Raw genomic sequence first — 17930 nt, forward strand, 5'->3', positions numbered from 1 at the left:
GGACTTCAGACACTTAACACTTCCTGGCTGTGTGACCCTGAGCAAGTCACAACTCCAATTGCTTCAGCAAAAAAACCAAATAAATAATAAAAATAAATCAGGCTGTGTGGTGTAGGGAGAAGAGCCATAGACAACATTACAGAATCACAGATTCTCAGCTGCAGAAGGGGGCTTTAAAAGTCATCTAGTCGCACCTCCCACTCATTGCAAGAATCTCCTATACAACAGCCCTAACAGGAACATTATCCAGCCTTTATTTGAACACCTCTGATGGCAGCAAGCTCACCACCTTAAAAGACTGTCCATTGTTACTCCATGAATTAGAAAGTTCTCCCTTAGTTGATTTTCCTGTAACTTGATCATAAATCTAGAGCCGAAAAGAGGATCTTAGTGGTCGTTTTGAGTCCAGTCCTCTCACTTTACAGATGATGAAACTGAGATGACTTGTATTCAAACACTGTGGCTCCAAATCTAGAATTCCATCCATTGTACCATATTGCTTCCCTCCCTGTACTCTCTGTACTTTCCATTTCCACCTGCTCTTTCCTTCCTCTTTATAATCCTCTATTGTTTTTTTATCATCTTCTCCTCCTCCCATCCCCAACTCCAAATTCTCTTTCATCATCTGGGAGACAGCAAAACATAATGGACAGCACTGTAGGTCAGATTCTGGGCCTTGGTCCTGACCCTACCAATAACTTTCTTCACATCTTGGAACAAGTTACTCTCTTACTCTAGACCTTGTTTTTCTCCTTCTGTAAAACAAGAGGCACAGGTGGGATAGATTGGCTGCTCTCTCAGGCTTTCCCAGGTTTGGCAACTGAGATAATAGCTTTGGCAGTGCCTGGACTGTCCCTTCTTCAGGGAGTGGGAGATTAAAGTTGGGCTCAGACAAGGTGAAAATAGATCAACCAGGACTAGGGAACTCAGTACCTCTATTGCTCACTTATTCACGGAAGGGAAAGTGGCAAGGACTGGAAGCCAAGTACAAGGATTCCTGGGCATAGGACAGAGTCCCAAGGGCTCCAGAATTCTGCATCACTAAGCTACGCTGAAAGCTTCTTTCTATTGATTTGAGGACTAAAAGTGGAAGATTGAACAGGATTGGGCCTTAGGCAAGTTTTAGGATGTTTTAGCTTCATCCATTGTTAATAATAAAGTCACAGCTGGCTAATGCCAGGGAATGATTCACTGTCAGTGGGAGAAGAAAGTCCAGAGGCCAAGTGTTTCTTCTGACACTTAGTACTTTATTCTTTTAAGAATTCTACCCCCTTTTCTTTCCTGAACCCTCAATCTAAATCCTGGTTATAGTTTTTGAACTTGCTGGCCAAGGTACATCAGAATGTCAGGTGGTGGGCTTCTGCCTTTATTTCCTATAAGGAACATAAAAAGAGATTGGCAACAAGAATTAGATTCCCTTTCTATCCATTAATAGTCACTTTCATTTCATCTGATTCCCTTCTTTTTTAAATAGTATTTTATTTTTTCAAATACATATAAAGATAATTTTCAACATTCATTTTTGTAAAACTCTGTGTAACAAATTTTCTCCCTCCCTTACCTTCCCCTACCCAAGATAGCAAACAATATGATATAGATTAAATATGTGGAATTTTTTTACATACGTTTGCATATGTTTGACTCCCTTCTTTCTTTATTTTATTTTATTTTATTGAGGCAATTGGGGTTAAGTGATTTGCCCAGGTCACACAGCTAGGGAAATATTAAGAGTCTGAGGCTAGATTTGAACTCAGATTCTCCTGACTTCAGGGCTGGTTCTCTATCCACTGTGCCACCTAGCTGCTCCTACCCCCTTCTTTAGAGAGTGTGGTATAGTGGATAGACTGCATGCCTAAGTATCAAGAGAGCTTTATCTTTGTCCTAGTTGAGTAGCCTTGAGCAAAATTCCTTCTACTTTGAGATCCTTAGTTTCTCCATCAATAGAATCATGGGGTTGAACAAATTATATATTCTCCAAGGTCTCTTCCAGTTCTAAGACTATTATCCAATTCTGATACTCTGTATTCTAAGGTCCCTCCCAATTATGGCCTTTTCTGTTCTAAGGTCCTTTCCAGTTCTAGCATTTAAAGTTTTTAGGTCCCTTATAGCTATGATATTCTGTGCTATTATTTTAAAATTCCTGCTAAAGGTGTTACTACGGGGCTTATATCCCAAAGAGATCTTAAAGAAGGGAAAGGCACCTATATGTGCAAAAATGTTTGTGGCAGCTCTTTTTGTAGTGGCCAGAAAGTGGAAAGTGAATGGATGCCCATCAATTGGAGAATGACTGAATAAATTGTGGTATATGAATGTTATGGAAAATTATTTTTCTGTAAGAAATGACCAGCAGGATGAATACAGAAAAGCCTGGAGAGACTTACATGAACTGATGCTGAGTGAAATGAGCAGAACCAGGAGATCATTATACACTTCAACAACAATACTGTATGAAGATCAAATCTGATGGATGCGGCTCTCTTCAACAATGAGAGGATCCAAATCAGTTCCAATTGATCAGTGATGAACAGAACCAGCTACACCCAGCTACACTGGGAAATGAGTGTGACCACAACATAGCATTTATACTCTTTCTGTTATTGTTTGCTTGTATTTTTATTTTTCTTCCCAAGTTATTTTTAACCTTCTTTCTAAATCCAACTTTTCTTGTATAGCAAGACAACTATATAAATATGTATGTATATATATATATATATATATATTGTATTTAACATATTCTTTAGCATGTTTAACATGTATGGGACTACCTGCCATCTAGGGGAGAGCGGAGAGGGAAGGAGGGGAAAAGTTGGAACAGAAGTTTTTGCAAGGGTCAGTGGTGGAAAATTACCCATGCATATGTTCTGTCAATAAAAAGCTATAATAATTTTTTAAATAATTACAACAAAATTGTATTAATTCCTGCTATCCTTGACCTTCTATGCTCCATATTCTAAAGTTCCTTTCCACTCAGAGCCCAACTCAGAGTCCAAGCTTTCCATTTTATAGGTGAGAGAACTCCTATAGTCACAGGACTATATTTAGAGAACTAGAGTGGATCTTAGAAGTTATTGAGTTCAATTCTTTTATTTTAACAGATAAGGATAGAGAGACCTAAAGAGTTTAAGTCACTTGTTTAAAGTCAAATAGCTAGTAAGTGTTTGAGACAGGATTTGAATCCAGATCTCTGTGATTCGTGCCCTCTACCCTATATAACGCTAACCTCTTGACATTTTATAATTGACATTATATAGCTAGATATACTATCTAACTCTAATATTTTCTATTCTGCGTTCCAACATTCTATGGCAGACTCCTTTGCATTCTACTTAGGATCTCTGATTATCACCAGAAATTGCTACATAATTGTTTGTTTTAAATTTGAATTTTGAACTTTTGAGACTTGTCTGACTTTTGTGAAATATCCTGAGTAAGATAAGAGAAATGTAAGGAATGCTTATAAGAACCAGAAAGATCAGGGAACAAAGATGGGGACTCTGACAAAGCAAATGGTCTGCTTGCTAGGTCAGGAACTAATTTTTCTGGCCTGGCTTGCTCATCCATGGGTGGTTTTTTTAAGGGTAATTCTCTTCCTTAGTCAGAAATATATTTCTAAGTCTCTGTCTGGCTCTCAGTCATCTGACAGAAGCTCAAAGAACTGATGGAAAAAAGACACTGGCCCTAGAACCTGTGTTCAAATCCTACCTCTTCTTATCACTCCCTATGCAAATGTGGACAATTTATTTAACTTTTCCGAGTTTTCTCAACTATAAAGTGACAGGGAATAAATTATCCCTTGAGGTCCCTTCCATCTCTTAATCTATGAATTTATAACAGACATTTGGGGCCCAGGGTTGTGATATTTTCTCCTGAAGTGAAGATAAATGTGAACCAGCCAAGTCTTCCCCAAGTGACCTGAACAAGGAGAGTGATATTTCTGGAGTTCAAGACCCCATGTTCCTTCTCTGTTGGAGAAAAAGGCATCCTGGCATGCTTCTCTCAGGTTCCCCAGGGTCCATAGTCCCCAGAGAAATAAGAATGAGAGAATATTTGAAAACAGAATGTTAGAATCTAGAATATTAAGGATGAAGGGGCTATTAGAAACATGGGAGGTGAAAGCTGGAAAATATGAATGAATGAATAATGAATGAAAATTTATTGAGCATTTATTAGAAATAAAAAAATAAAGATAGTTCAAAGCTAAAGAAGCTTGTATTCTGAAGGGAGGATACAATACTTTGGTCTGGAAAATTATAGGGATGGTTAAAGGAATCATCACAGGGGACTAAATTGACAGACACCTTCCAGAAACAATGGCAAAATTGATTTAATCATAGTTTCATATCTGGAGGAGTGGAAAGCTTTGTTGGCAAAGGGTGTGATCCTAAAAATAGACAAGACATAGGAAGTAAAATGTAACATTGCTGGGGTCTGCTTGAAATAGTGACTCAAGTGAGACCATCAGTAATCAAGTCTGGAGGAGGAGAGAAGGGCTCAAAGGGAGAAGGCTAGGACAAAATGAAAAAAATAGTTGTAAACCACTTTGCAAACTTTAAAGCACAAAATGAATGTTAGATATTGTGAGAGGAAAGAGTAGGAATTCTATAGATGAAAGGGTTAAAACGTCCATGACATGATTTCTGTATATAGAATGTCAGAGAAGGAAGGGGTCTTTAGAATAAAACAGGATATTAGAAGCAGAATCAACCTTAAAATATTTGAAGTGAAAGGGATTTTAGAGCCCAATTGGTCCAATCTTTCCATTTTACAGGAGAGAGAACCAGCACCCAGAGAAGGGGATTTACTTAGCCAAGGTCACACAGAGAGGCAGTGGCAAATCCAAGAGTAGAACACAGATTTCCACATTCCTGCTCCTCCAAGGCACTTCCCATTACACCAAACTGACTTAGTTCTTGGGAAGACATGTTTCCAGACTGACAGCCCCCTCAGGCCCACAAGCAAAAGTCGCAGTCACTTCCCTCACCACTTGTAAAAATGGGTTTTATTTGGGAACAATGCAACATTCAAAGAATTGATTTTTCCCCTGTCCCCGAGGGTGTGATTATGTTGGGTTTTTTTCTTTCTTCTTCATTGGCTGTTCATAGCACAGTTCATAAAAGAGCTTTTTTCTGGACAGGTTTTAACTTGCAGATGGTTTTTTGGGTGTAGGAGGAAGCGTTAAAAGCGAGTGGACTTTTTTCCAATTGAATTCCGTTTCCTGGCGTACACTGCTTGGCAGCCAATGCATCTCCATCACCTCAAGAAGATGGAAGAGTTGGAGTCCCTGTATTACTTTAAGTAATCAGGCTGGGAGCTAAAGGTAGCCATCTCCTCTGCTGACAAATAGGAGGAATAAATAACCCGGGCACTAAAAGTTGCATTAGGCAAATAAACATTTCGACAAGAATTATATGTGACATTGAAGAGAAAGCAAATAAAACCTTGAGTTATGGAGAGGCATCAAGGCTCTAGGAGACTTAACTAACTAACTAAAAATTATTATGTAGCCTTTAAGGCAGGCTCCTGAACCTTTCCTGCCTCCTGCATCCTCCTTGTAAGGGGATAAAGATTCTCCCTCTCCAGATTGAACTGTGACTTTCTTCCGCCTCCAAGGTTTCAGAAGGTCAATGAATCATAAGATTATAACATTTCAGGCTATAAGAAGCCTTAGAAATCATCTACTACTACTACTACTACTATTACTACACACACACACACACACACACACACACTCCTCGTTTGACAATTGAGTCAAGTAAAGCCAAACCAATAAGCTTTAATTAAGTGTCTACTATGTGCTCAGCACTGTGTTAAGCACTGGAAACTAAACAGAGGAAACTTATCACAGAATCTGAGTTGAAAGAGACCTTGGACACTACCTAGTCCAAACTGTATCTGAACAAAAATTCCTTCTTCAATGTCTCTTAAAACTGTTCTAAATTCCAGTTGAAGACCTTCACTGACAGGAAATACACTAGCTCATTAGGCAGCCAGTTATATTTTTTGGACAACACTGAGTGCCAGGAAGATTTTCTTTATGTGGAATTGAAATCAACTTCTCTGCAATTTCTGCTTATTACTCATAAACACCTTTCCAGCTCTGGTATTCAATGTATGAAACCTTAGGTTTCAAGACTCCTACATCAAATGGTCAAAAACCTCAGAAAACTTCAATATTCGATGTTCCAAAGTTCCTCCACACTCAACAATCTAGGTTTCAAGGTCTCTTCTAGCAAGGGCAATGGAGGGGATGGTCACTGAAACTTTTTTTAATAAAAAGAGAACAAAAGAAAATTCAGAATAAAACACAAACAAAAAAGACCATTTTAAAAGTACTATGTTGGGATCTATTTACTGCTAGGTGGCACAAAGAATAGAGTGCTAGGTCTGGAGCCAGAAAAACTTATCTTCTTGGCTTCAAATCCATCGTCAGACATTTGCTAGCTGTGTGATCCTGGACAAGTCACTTAACCCTGTTTGTCTCAGCTTCATCATCTGTAAAATGAATTGAAGAAGGAAATGACAACTACTGTCAAGGAAACTCCAAATGGGTTCATGAAGAGTAGAAAAGGACTAAACAACAGTAGCATTTTATCTTAGAGGCAATAGAGATCCAGAGAAGCAAAAGAGTGACATGGGTCAGACTTATGCCTTAGGAAGATTAAAAGGTAGAATTAATAGGTTTTGCCAAATGAATATAATTGAGGTGATGATGGAGAAGGAGGGATGAAGATTGAATCCAAGGTTAGGAACTTGATCTTTGATCCTCAGTCTCTAATTGGAGAAATCCCTATTTCTTCTATATTTAGGAGTCAGATTGGTACATGGACCTGAGATAGCAAGTAAAAATTAAGTGACCCCACATACAGAAACATGAAGAGTCAGACCAAATATTTTGGTCATGCTTCATTACCAGGGAGGTAGATGAATTTAATGCTCTGATGATCAAGAAGATAAGTGGGAGCTGGGTCCTTGGCTTCCATTCAAAGCTGGAGATGGAATTCCTCCTGAATAATGCCTTTAGCACTCTGTGAAGTAGAAAGGGGATCTCAGCTTCTACTGGTACTATTGGAATAATCTATCAGTCAATCAGCATTTATTAGGCACTTACTATGTGGTGGGATACAAAGAAAGACAAAAACACAGTCCATCCCTCAAGAAACTCAATGGGAGAGAAATATAATCAGTCCATGAAAAAAAAATTTAAGCATTTGCTATGTACAGCACTGAGAATACAAAGAAAAGCAAAAATAGCTCTTGCCTTTAAAGAGTTTACATTCTAACAGGGTAAGGTAATGTGTAAGTAAATAGGAATATGCAAAATCCATGCAGAGTAGATGGAAAACAATCTGAGTGAAGAAGGCTCTAGGATCTTGGGGAACCTAGAAAAGATTCCTTGCAGAAGGTGCTGCATAATCTGAGTAAAGTCAAAGTCATCATTATAGTCTCTGCTGGCTACAGCCTGCCCAACTTTGATCAACTACCTCACAGAAGCATCTTAGAGATCTCAAGGCAAATCAGGCAAGAAAGTTCCTTTAAGATATTTTCCCTAGAAAAGTCAGCTAAAGTAAAGGAAAAGGATAGCCACAATTCATTTCCTCCTTAGAAGGGAAAGGAACACAATAGCTGTAAGACAAACTTCCCCTCCCTAAGATTGTCTTCTCTCTTGACAACCTGTAGCCACAAGCTTTGGGGAGGAAGCAGATCTTTCTATCTGTTTGGTTCCTGAGCTACCTAATTCTCCTAGTCTAACATACCCTGTGGAATCCAAAATAGAGTCTGAGTTTTTCCAAAAGAACTTTAATAACAACCAAGAAGATGAAATAGAATACAGATATCAAGTGAGACAGATAGTGAAGTATAAAAGGGAAAAAAAAGAGTGCTAAATTTGTAGTCAAATGTCCTATTCATGGTCTTAAAAATACCTTCCTTTCTCTGGACTTTGGTTTTCCCCTCCATAAAATGAGGATATTAATTTAAAGAAGCTTCAAGGTTTCTTCTAGTTTAAAATTCTATGATGCTAGAAGTGATGAGTTGAAGACTTCATGAAAGTTCCATTAATTTTGATCTCACCATAGAGACAGATGAAAGTTTCCTACTCCAATTTAGCTATCCTGTAGATTTTGTGTTGTTTCTTTTAGCACTTTAATGACTCAGGAAAGGGTCTTGGGCATGATTCCTGTCAACCTCTAAAACTAGCTCCATTTTGTCTTGTTTCAGTGGGGACAGACTCTGGTAGAGTGCCATTCACAATGGCACCAGGACCTAGAACCCACGGTTCAATGTAGCACTTGAAAAAGACAATGTAGTCTTTAATTGAATAATAAATGTCTAGTGCATAAAAAGAAAGAACTAGAATTGATGAGGAGGGGAAAGGAAAAGTTACAAGGAGGCAAATTTGGAATTTATATAAGGACTAACTTCCTAGAAACCTGAGTTTTCTCAACACTGGATCAAATGGAATCCTGAGGAAAGACACTCCCCATCACTGAGATAACCAAACATAGGTTTGACCACCACTTTCTAGCAGTATCAGAGAGTGGATTCATTTTTAAGGCAGTAGTTTATATAGACTATTATCCTCTCAATTTTTGCCAGCTCAGAGACAGTGATTCTACATTGCTGGAAATAATCTGTAACCCGGAAGCCACCAAACCTGAAAAGTACTGCCTCTCTCTGGATTAAGGAGGAAGTACTATCTAGAGCTAGGGAGGAACTAGAGCTCAGAGTCCATTCCTGGTATTAGATTTCCTCACTCTGCAGCAGGAGTCTCATAAAACTATTCATTTCTTAATTCTGATGGCAGAAAGAAATTTAATCACGTTCCTTTAATATGACGGCAGTGCCGAGCTGAGAGAGCTGCCTCGTGAGGCTTATTGTGAGACAATGCCCTGTTAATATTTAGCTCTAACAGCAAACATTATGGCTTCCAATTTAGAAGATTATACTTCTGGTTAGTTATGTATCATATGTGCTATACCTCTCTCTCTGGGTGGCTCATCTCATCAGCAGCAAAAAGCATTTTGCCAGGGTTATAAAAAATGCCATTTTCTCTGAGAGCACTTTCTATTCACTGATCCAGTGAAGTAGCGTTGGGATCAAAACCATGTTCTGAAAAGTAATTGATATAATCAACGGCATACAGGCCTCCATTCCCAACACCCAAAAACAGAAAATTTTCCAATAAAGAAGTTGCAGCCAGCCAGCCAGCCAGTCAGTGGGGAGAGGGGGGAAAGAGGGAGGTTGGAGGGAGCAGGTGCCTGTAGTCAGATTTGAGCAGAACTTTGTCTTGGAATGGGGAGACTGGGACTGAGGAGGGGAGAGATGGCCAATTTACCAGAGCTGTCCATGGTTCTGAATGATGAGCTATCTGGAAAAACTCTCCAGGCAGGTTCTGTGAGCAGAACATACCCATTCGTAGATTGTCAAAGCTAGAAGAGACATTAGAGCTGTAGCAGTCCAGTCTCTTCACTTTACACATGAAGAAGCAGTTCCCTTACCTGGAGAAGTAATATGCTCAAGGTCAAAGAATGTGACTATGGCAGAGTCAGGATTAGAACTCAAGTTTAATGATTTCTAGTCCATGACTACTCTTTCCAAGGCACTAAAAAAATTGTTCACTCTGTTTGGGTGACCAGGAATTAATTTTGTAAGAAATTTGGATCTGGGGCTTGAACTATAAGTTATTTTTCTGTCTGTCCCCTATCTTAACCCTGGAGCTTTGCCCTGGGTCTGGGACAAGCACAGAGTTACTCTCTGCTCATTCTGCCTTCCTAGAAAAAAAAGGCAGTGTTTTTTGAGAAAGGGATTTTAATTAGAAATCCTGGTTTGTTATATTTGGCTGTGGCCCCAAATCAATTCTGAAAGAGAGCCATAATTACAGAGGGCACAACAAAGGAAGGACACAGGATAGCCAGAACCAACTAGTCAATCAGAACAAGGTATAGGATTATCTGAGGTGACTTATCTTAAATCTTCACATTTTCCCACTTTCTGGAATTTTCAATCACATCTCTAATCTTCAGTCCTGTTCTCCAATTGTTCACCCTTCCACTCTGTGGAAGTGGCTGGGATTTTACTCTTTTTTCTACCAGTGTCTTCCCCCTTTCATATGCTTCAAGCTTTGGCTAGCAAAATCTCTCGTGCATTGAGAAGAACAAGATTTCAGAAAGCAAAATTATTCTTTCTTTATTCCCTCTTTCCCTGCTTTTAACTTCATTCTCCCTCTTTTTCCCTCTTCTCCTCATTGTTTTCTCCTTACTTTCCTTTTTCCCTTTTGGTGTCCTTTCTCCTCTCCCTGCCTTCCTCTATCTTTTCCCCACTTCTTTCTTTTTTATCATTCTTTTGCTCTTTTCCTCCCTCTCTCTCCTCTTTAATTTTCATCTTTCATATCTTCTCATTTTCCTCTCTTCTTTTCTGCTTTATGTATCACATCTCCCTCCCTTTCTTCCTCCTTTCTCTTTCTCCCCTCATCTTCTCCCTCCCTTCCTTCTTCCTTTCTCTTTCTCCCCCCATCTTCTCCCTCCCTTCCTCCCTCCTTCACCACACACACACACACACACACACACACACACACACACACACACACATTTGCTTTTTCAGAGCCCCCAGCTGCCTGCTGAATTCATTTCAACAGCTATTAGGGATCAGCACCTGCCCTGATACTTTGGAAGGAAGATGAGTTTGAGATAAGATCGGCTGTTTCAATCTCAGCACATCTGTAATTGCATTACCATTAAATTGCACCATTTTCCAAAGGTGAGAGCCCAAGGCCCTTGGCACCTAGAGACCGACGTAAATCCGCTGCCTAACGCAGTGTAATATGGGATGGAGGACATTACTGCAGGGCCTGAAGCATATTGGATATTTGACTGAGCTCCATTCTATACCCATACTAATTTCCCTTGTCCTTGGGGTCTTTTGTCCAGTACATAGAATGACAACTGCACAGTTGCTTCAGATCTCCCCTCAAATTAGAAACCCCTACGGCCCCAGAGCTCTAGATGTCTGATTCCAAGAGGTTGCTCAGATAAAATTTGAGCCCCTCCCCCACACCACCCACAAAGGCAGAGACAGGCAAAATGGGAACAAGCTCAAGCCTTTGAGTCAGGAAATCCAGGTTCCAATTCCGTTTCTGACACTCATTCACTTAACCTCTCAGAATCTCAGTTTTCACATTCACAAAATAGGGAAAATAATGCATTGTATCCCTCCCTCCCTATTGTGAGAAATGAAATCTACCAAATTTACATTGTGGTAAAAATATGAATCTCCCTCACTATTTCCCCCCATTCTCCTCCATACCTCCCTTCACTAAATCTGTGCAGGTAAGAGAATATCCAGAACAAAAAAAAGTCACAGCAGCAGGAAGAGAGTGAAAAGACAGAAGGGTAACAATCACCTTGCTGTCTTGGATGCTATCTCATCCAAGGAGAAGAAAAGAAAAAGATACAAAGCTCATTCTTTCCCATTTCCAGCATTTACTCACACTTTTCTAAAGGCCCACAATTCCTTCTTTCTGATCTAGGCCAAAATTTTACCTGTGTTTTAAGGACCAGATCAAATATTACTTCTTCCAGGAAACCTTCCATAATTCCCCATAACTCCTGATTTGCATTTCTCATCACATTCTGATTTATAGAGGTCTGTAGTGTTTTATCTTTCACTCTCTCCCACTAAACTGTGAGCTTTCAGAACAATCAATCAATCAATATTTATTAAATACCTACTATGTCTCAGGCACTGTACTAAACATGGGGGATACAAAAAAGAGATAAAACAATCCCTGTCCTCAAGGAGACCACATATATAAAACAAGCTATATACAGAAGAAATAGGAGCTAATTAACAGAAAAGGCATTAATTGTTATGGGTTGGGGGAAGCTTCCCATAGAAGGTAGACTTTTAATTGGGACTTAAAGGAAGCTAGATTGACCAGTAATCAGAGCAAAGAAGGGAGGGTACTCTAAGCACAGGGAATAGTGAGAGATCACAGGTATCAGATATTATTCAACTTTTTGTCCCCTACTCCAAGTTATCCAGCATAGAGACCTAAACAGAATAAGAGTTTAAGAAGTATGTGTGTAGTGAGTATATAGGTGGGTGTGGGTATATATAGATATGTGTATATAGAAAAGGGAGGGAGAGAGAGGAAAAGAGAGAAAGAAAGAAAAAGAGAGAAAGGGAGAAAAAGAGAGGGAGAAAGAAATTCAGAAAAACAGGAGAGAGAAAGAGACAAATTCAGACAGAAAGAGAGAAGAAAAGAGAGAAAGAGAAAAAACAGATTCAGACAGAGAGTAAAGAGAGAGAAAAAGAAATTCACAAAAAGAGAGGAGAGAGACAAATTCAGACAAAGAGAAAAGAGAGAGATTCAGACAGAGAGGAGGGGGGGGGAGAGAGAGAGAGAGAGAGAGAGAGAGAGAGAGAGAGAGAGAAAGAGGAGACAGAGAGAATTTCTTTTAAAGATAATTCCACTATCATACTACCAAGTACTTGATTCCTTAGAAAAAGAGATCCTTATTTAGTGATACAGTAAATGGAGGAGGAATTCTTTTAGTATGATTCTTCTCCCATTATATTCTACTTCCAATATATTTCTCTGTTAGATTATAAGCTCATTGAGGACAGGTTTATGACTCACCTATCTTTATATTCCTCACTGAGTATATGATCTTTAGATATATTCTCAAAATATAGAGACAAATTCAAACAGGGAAAGAAGAGGGAGAGGGGAGGGAGAGGGAAAGAAAGAGAGAGAGAGCTAATTCCATGGGTACCTAAATAAGAATTCTCTTATAATAGCAAATAGTCCTACCACTTCTATTTCAAGGCCTTTAGAAATAAAGAATACCATCCAAAGAAACCCATTCTACTTTTGAACAACTCTGATTATTAAGAAGTTTTTCATTGAAGCAACTTCTTATTTGCTTATTTGCAACTTCTACTCTTTAATTAAAAAAGATTTTGAAAACATAATTTTTCTGTTGTCAGACTTATAGCTCTTTGAAAGTTTGAAGACAACTCATTTCATGTGAATCAATCTGGGGATATGACAACAAAAATTAAGCTGTCCCTGACCTCAAGGAGCTTACATTCTATAGGGGTATAGACAATGTGTATACATATAAGATTATGGATTGAATAAAGACTTAATCTATGGTTTAATTAATGAGGAAACATTCTTTTAGATACTGGCCAGTACTTTCTCTGTTACTTATCATTTTAGGGAACTGCTTGAGAAGTTAAATGACCTCTCCAGGATCATATATCATGTCAGAAATGTTTGAACACAAGTCTCTCTGACTCTGAGGTTAGCTCACTATCCATTATTCCATATTGCTTCTCATTAAATGAGTATAAATTATATATATACATACATATAGAAATACATATTTATATTATATATAGATATAGCTACACACACAACACAGTAGATTTGGGAGGAATGAAAGTAACAACTGGGAATACCAGGAAGGATAAGAGGGAAGGAGGGAGGGGGGAGAAAGAAAGAGAAGAAAGGGAAGGGAAGGGAATGAAAAAAAAGAAAAGAGAAGAAGAAAAGGAAGGAAGTAGGGAGGAAAAGAGGGATAGAGGAAGTAAAGAAGAAAGGAAGGAAGGAAGGAAACATTTATTAAATTAAGTACCTACTATGATGTCAAGCATGATACTAAGTACAGAAACAGAACATGTAAATGATGATGCTTAAGCTGAGTTTTAAAGGAAACCATAGACTCTAAGAGCAGAGGTGAAGGAGAATATTTGAGGCATGAGGGACCACCAGTACAAAGACCCAGAGATGGAAGATGGAAAATCATGTCTGATGGATGTCAAGTAGATCAGTATGGCTGAACTCTAGAGGGCACAGAGGGCAGTAGTTATATAGTCTAAAAACATAGGAAAGAAAAAGGATATAAATAAATTTTAAAAACAGGAATTTCTATTTGATCCTAGAAATAAAGGGAGTTACTAAAGTTTATTGAGGAGGGGATCTATATGCTTAGATCTACACTTTAGGAAAACCACTTTGATGGCTGTGAGGAAGATGATCTGGAGCAGAGAAAGCAAATGGGATGCTTCTGCAGTAATCTAGGATGACTAGGAGGGTGGCTAGGTGACTGGAGAGAAGAGGACTGTTACAAGGATATTACAGAAATAGAACATTCTCCCTAAGTCTCTCCTTCTCCAGGCTAAATACTGTGACCATTCCTCAAATTAACATGATCTCAGCGCCCTTCACCACCTAATTTCCCTCTACTGGACATTCTTATATACTTTGTTTACTTTTCTTTCCTCTGTTTAAAAACTTTTTTTGCAGGGAGGCAATTGGGATTAAATGACTTACCCATGGTCACACAGCTAATAAGTGTCTGGAAATCAGATTTGAATTCAGATCCTCCTGACTCCCTGGCTGGTGTTCTAGCCACTATCCTAATCTAGCTGCCCCTATCAATATAGTTTCTAAATTATGCTTAGAAGATATGTTCTAAATAAACATATGAGAGAGATCATAATGCAGGTGGGGGACGGAATATTGCTTTTGGAGTTGGGAGAGACCAAGGTTCCCATAGTGCTTCTGATATTTATTAGCTTTGTGAAATTAGGACAATCAATTTAACCCCTCTGAATATCAGTTTCCTTATCTGTAAAACAGGGAGCTAGTTGGCTCTATAGTGCACAGAGTATCTAGTCTAGAGTCAGAAAGACTCATCTTCCTGGATTCAAATCTGACTTAAAAGACCTCCTAACTGTGTGAGCCTGGGCAAGCTACTTAACCCCGTTTGCCTCAGTTTGTTCCTCTGTAAAATAGGCTGGAAAAAGAAATGGTAAACCACTTCAGTATCTTTACCAAGAAAACCATGATCATGAAGATTCAGATATGACCGAAAAGACTGAACAACAAGAAGACAAGCATAATAAAAGGATTGTTCATGTGTGTTGGTGAGATGCACATTCTAAATCATCTTGCCCCAGAAATATAAGTTGTTGTTGCTAATTTGTTGGATTAAAATCTGCGATCCTAGAGGATCCTAGAGGACCCTAGAGGAGATCACTTCAATCATCCAATTCATGTAGTCAAATAGAATCATATAAATGTGCTAGCCTGGATTTGTGGGGAAAATCTCTGTAGGAGTGGGGAGCCCTTGCTTCAAATCCCAGTTCTAGCAGTTTCTGGCATTGCAACTTTGGCAAGTCCTTCCCTCTCTTGAACCTCTGTTCTTTCATCTGTAAAAATGGAATTTCATAACCCCTGATCTGCCCCCATCTTCACAAAGTTGTCACCAGGATCAAATGAAGCAATGGATATGAAGGGGCTTGGTGATCACAAAGATGATGGGATTCTGTGCTATTGTCATTGTCTAGGATTGCTAGACAATGAAAAGAAGGGCAGATGGGTGAGTCTCCAGGACCTCTGGCCTGGGAAAACTTTGCTGCCTTTAGGAGGGATACTCATAGTCTGGATTTGAAGATGAATGACCTGAATTCTAATTCCACCTCTTCTACTTCCTGTGTGACCTTAGACAACTTGATTTTTCTGGGTCTATTTTGTCATGTGAAAAATGAGCAAGATCATAAGTGTCAAACATGCAGCACACAGAATACATCCTGAGTCCCAGCCTGATACAGATCAAAAGGTGATTGGAAAGCAGCTGGATAGCACAGTATTTAGCACTTCAGCATATTTACAGTTTAGTGGTAGATAACCTCTAGAATCATTTCCTACTTTAAATTTAGGCTCCTATGGCCTTTAGTTGTAGGGCCCCACGAGAGGCTTGACTTCCTTATTCTGGTCTGGTCCTACTCTGGGAAACAGTTCCAGTCCTAGTCCTTTTCTCCCATTCTGTTTATAATCAGATAAACAAAGCATGGAGGGGGGGCTAAGAAACTCCCACCCCTGAGGATCTGGATGGTCCACAGGAGGGTGTATCTTGGCTAAGTATTTACTTTGAAATGCACAATGAAAGTGAGCTGAGTTCTGGGACAAAATGGGGGTTTAATAATATGAAATAGCTCTGTATGTAATCTAGGTGCATATAGAGGATTGTAGAGAAGTCACTAAAAGCTTCCCTAGATTGTCTGAGTCAGACTTTACAAACCTTAAAGTACATTATTTTGCTTGTGTCTGTGTGATCAAGGGGAAGCAAACACTCTCAGCTCTGGATCCTCCATCAGTAATTCTACCCCTTTGACTCAGTCTCCATAAGACCCACTGCCTCAACAAGGTTTATATGATGAAATAACCCTTTTGTCTCATTGTTGCCAAAAATAAAATGTGGGGAGTGTGCCTATGCATAGCACATGGAGTATAATTAACTAGAAGGACCTTCAGGGGAAGACTTCTTTGGGAGGCTAAGGTTCTATGGTAGACAACGAATGACCTTGGAAAAAAAGGCATAAGGTCTCGATCAGATACTCAGCTTGATGATGAGATTGAGCACACTCCTCCTATCCCTGGCTACTCCCCAGGGGAACTGCACTATCCTGCTGTCTCCATGCTGTCTCTGTATTCTGGGATCTCCCACAGACCTTACCAGACAGAATTATTGTCTGAAGGTCATTCCCTATTTCACCAAAACCTCTAGGAAACATAAACATTTAAACTAAGCCGATCCCCCCATCCAAAAAATAAAAGCCCACCAAAAATATAGACATGGGCAAAGAAAATCAAGATGCCTTGAGATTATCATTAGAAAGCTTCATTTCCCCCTCCCACCTAACTAGCCTCTTCTCCCTATAGAATGGCATTGGACAGCTCCTCCATCACTAACAGAGGATGCAGAGGGAGCCTATGTTGAATGTAATGTAACTAGTCACTGCATCCATTACTACTTTATGCAATTGTCTTTCCTACAAATCAGTACCTGCTTTCTGCTCTCTTTTCACCCATGCTGTACTTTTTTTGATACTTGATAGTAGATGGCACAAAGGATAAAGCTGTGAACCTGGAGTCAAAAAGGCCCAAGTTCAAAATCTGATATCAGCCCACTGGCTAGCTGTGTGAACCCGGGCTTCATGTTCCTTCCCTGTAAAAAGGGAATAATGATGTCACTTACTTCCCAGGATTGTGGTGGGCATAGAGAGAAATGATAGTAGTGAAGTGCTTTACAAATCTTAAAGCATTATAGAAATCAAATCAATTGATATTAATAATAATAATACTGATATAAACAATAGTATTATTATATGACTCCTCAGTTTAATTAGTCCAAATTTGAAAGAAATGGAAGCCTCCAGTACTAGAAAAGACTGATGATACCTAGGAATCCTGATCCAGGAAGTTGGTGGAAGAGTCCAGAAGAGATATTGGCTTTAAGAACTGGAGAGCTCAGTTGCCACAAGAAGGACTTTCCAGGATGATGTCTTCCAATTCAGCAAGGTGACTGACCATGTGGAGAGGCCAGGCCCAGTTCTACAATGTATGAAAATGAAGCTAGTTAGCCCAAGAACCCACAATGACTTTATTAGAACTGCCTTAGGATACCTGCTTATTATACTAAAAAGAGAACCAGTTTTAGAACCAAAGAGACTTGGGCTTGGTTCCCACCTTGGGTGCTTTGTGTAAGCCTGGGCAAATTGTTTAAGCTCTCAGTACCTCTTCTGTACACCTTGGACTCAGTACCTACAGCTCTATAAGTTGTAGAGTCACTCCTGGTCTATATTAATGGAGGAAGTTTTCTCATTGGACTTTTCTATACTTATCAAATTATCCTACTGGCATATACACACACAAAAAAAATTAAGACTATTATCCCTGCATTCTTAACTCCTTTTCTATCTTAGAACAATTCCCAAAACCTATATAACTGCCACCAGTTGCCATCAATGGGATTAATTTTCCACATTACCTTCCTTTTTCTCCCTTCACCAGCCGAACCAATCCAGAATTTCTGGGCAACAAGACAATCTTCTTTTCCTTCCTCTTTTCCACCTTATTC

General features: G+C 39.2%; 1 long non-coding RNA gene across 2 annotated transcripts in view; it reads right to left on the bottom strand.

The window, feature by feature from the left end:
- Positions 1 to 1238: 1238 nt before the first annotated feature.
- The window catches only part of LOC116422133, a 35285-nt gene continuing 18593 nt past the window's right edge, over positions 1239 to 17930 (bottom strand). Inside the window, exons 2-3 of one of the 2 annotated variants that reach the window (XR_004232695.1) lie at positions 17252 to 17404; positions 1239 to 1373 (exon numbers count right to left, since the gene is read on the bottom strand). This is a non-coding gene — a long non-coding RNA (uncharacterized LOC116422133). Of the gene's footprint in view, positions 1374 to 16862; positions 17019 to 17251; positions 17405 to 17930 lie in introns of those variants that run through there. The other variant, XR_004232696.1, reaches the window with a different exon arrangement.

This window comes from Sarcophilus harrisii, chromosome 3 (genome assembly GCF_902635505.1).
Source record: "Sarcophilus harrisii chromosome 3, mSarHar1.11, whole genome shotgun sequence".
NCBI lineage: Eukaryota > Metazoa > Chordata > Mammalia > Dasyuromorphia > Dasyuridae > Sarcophilus > Sarcophilus harrisii.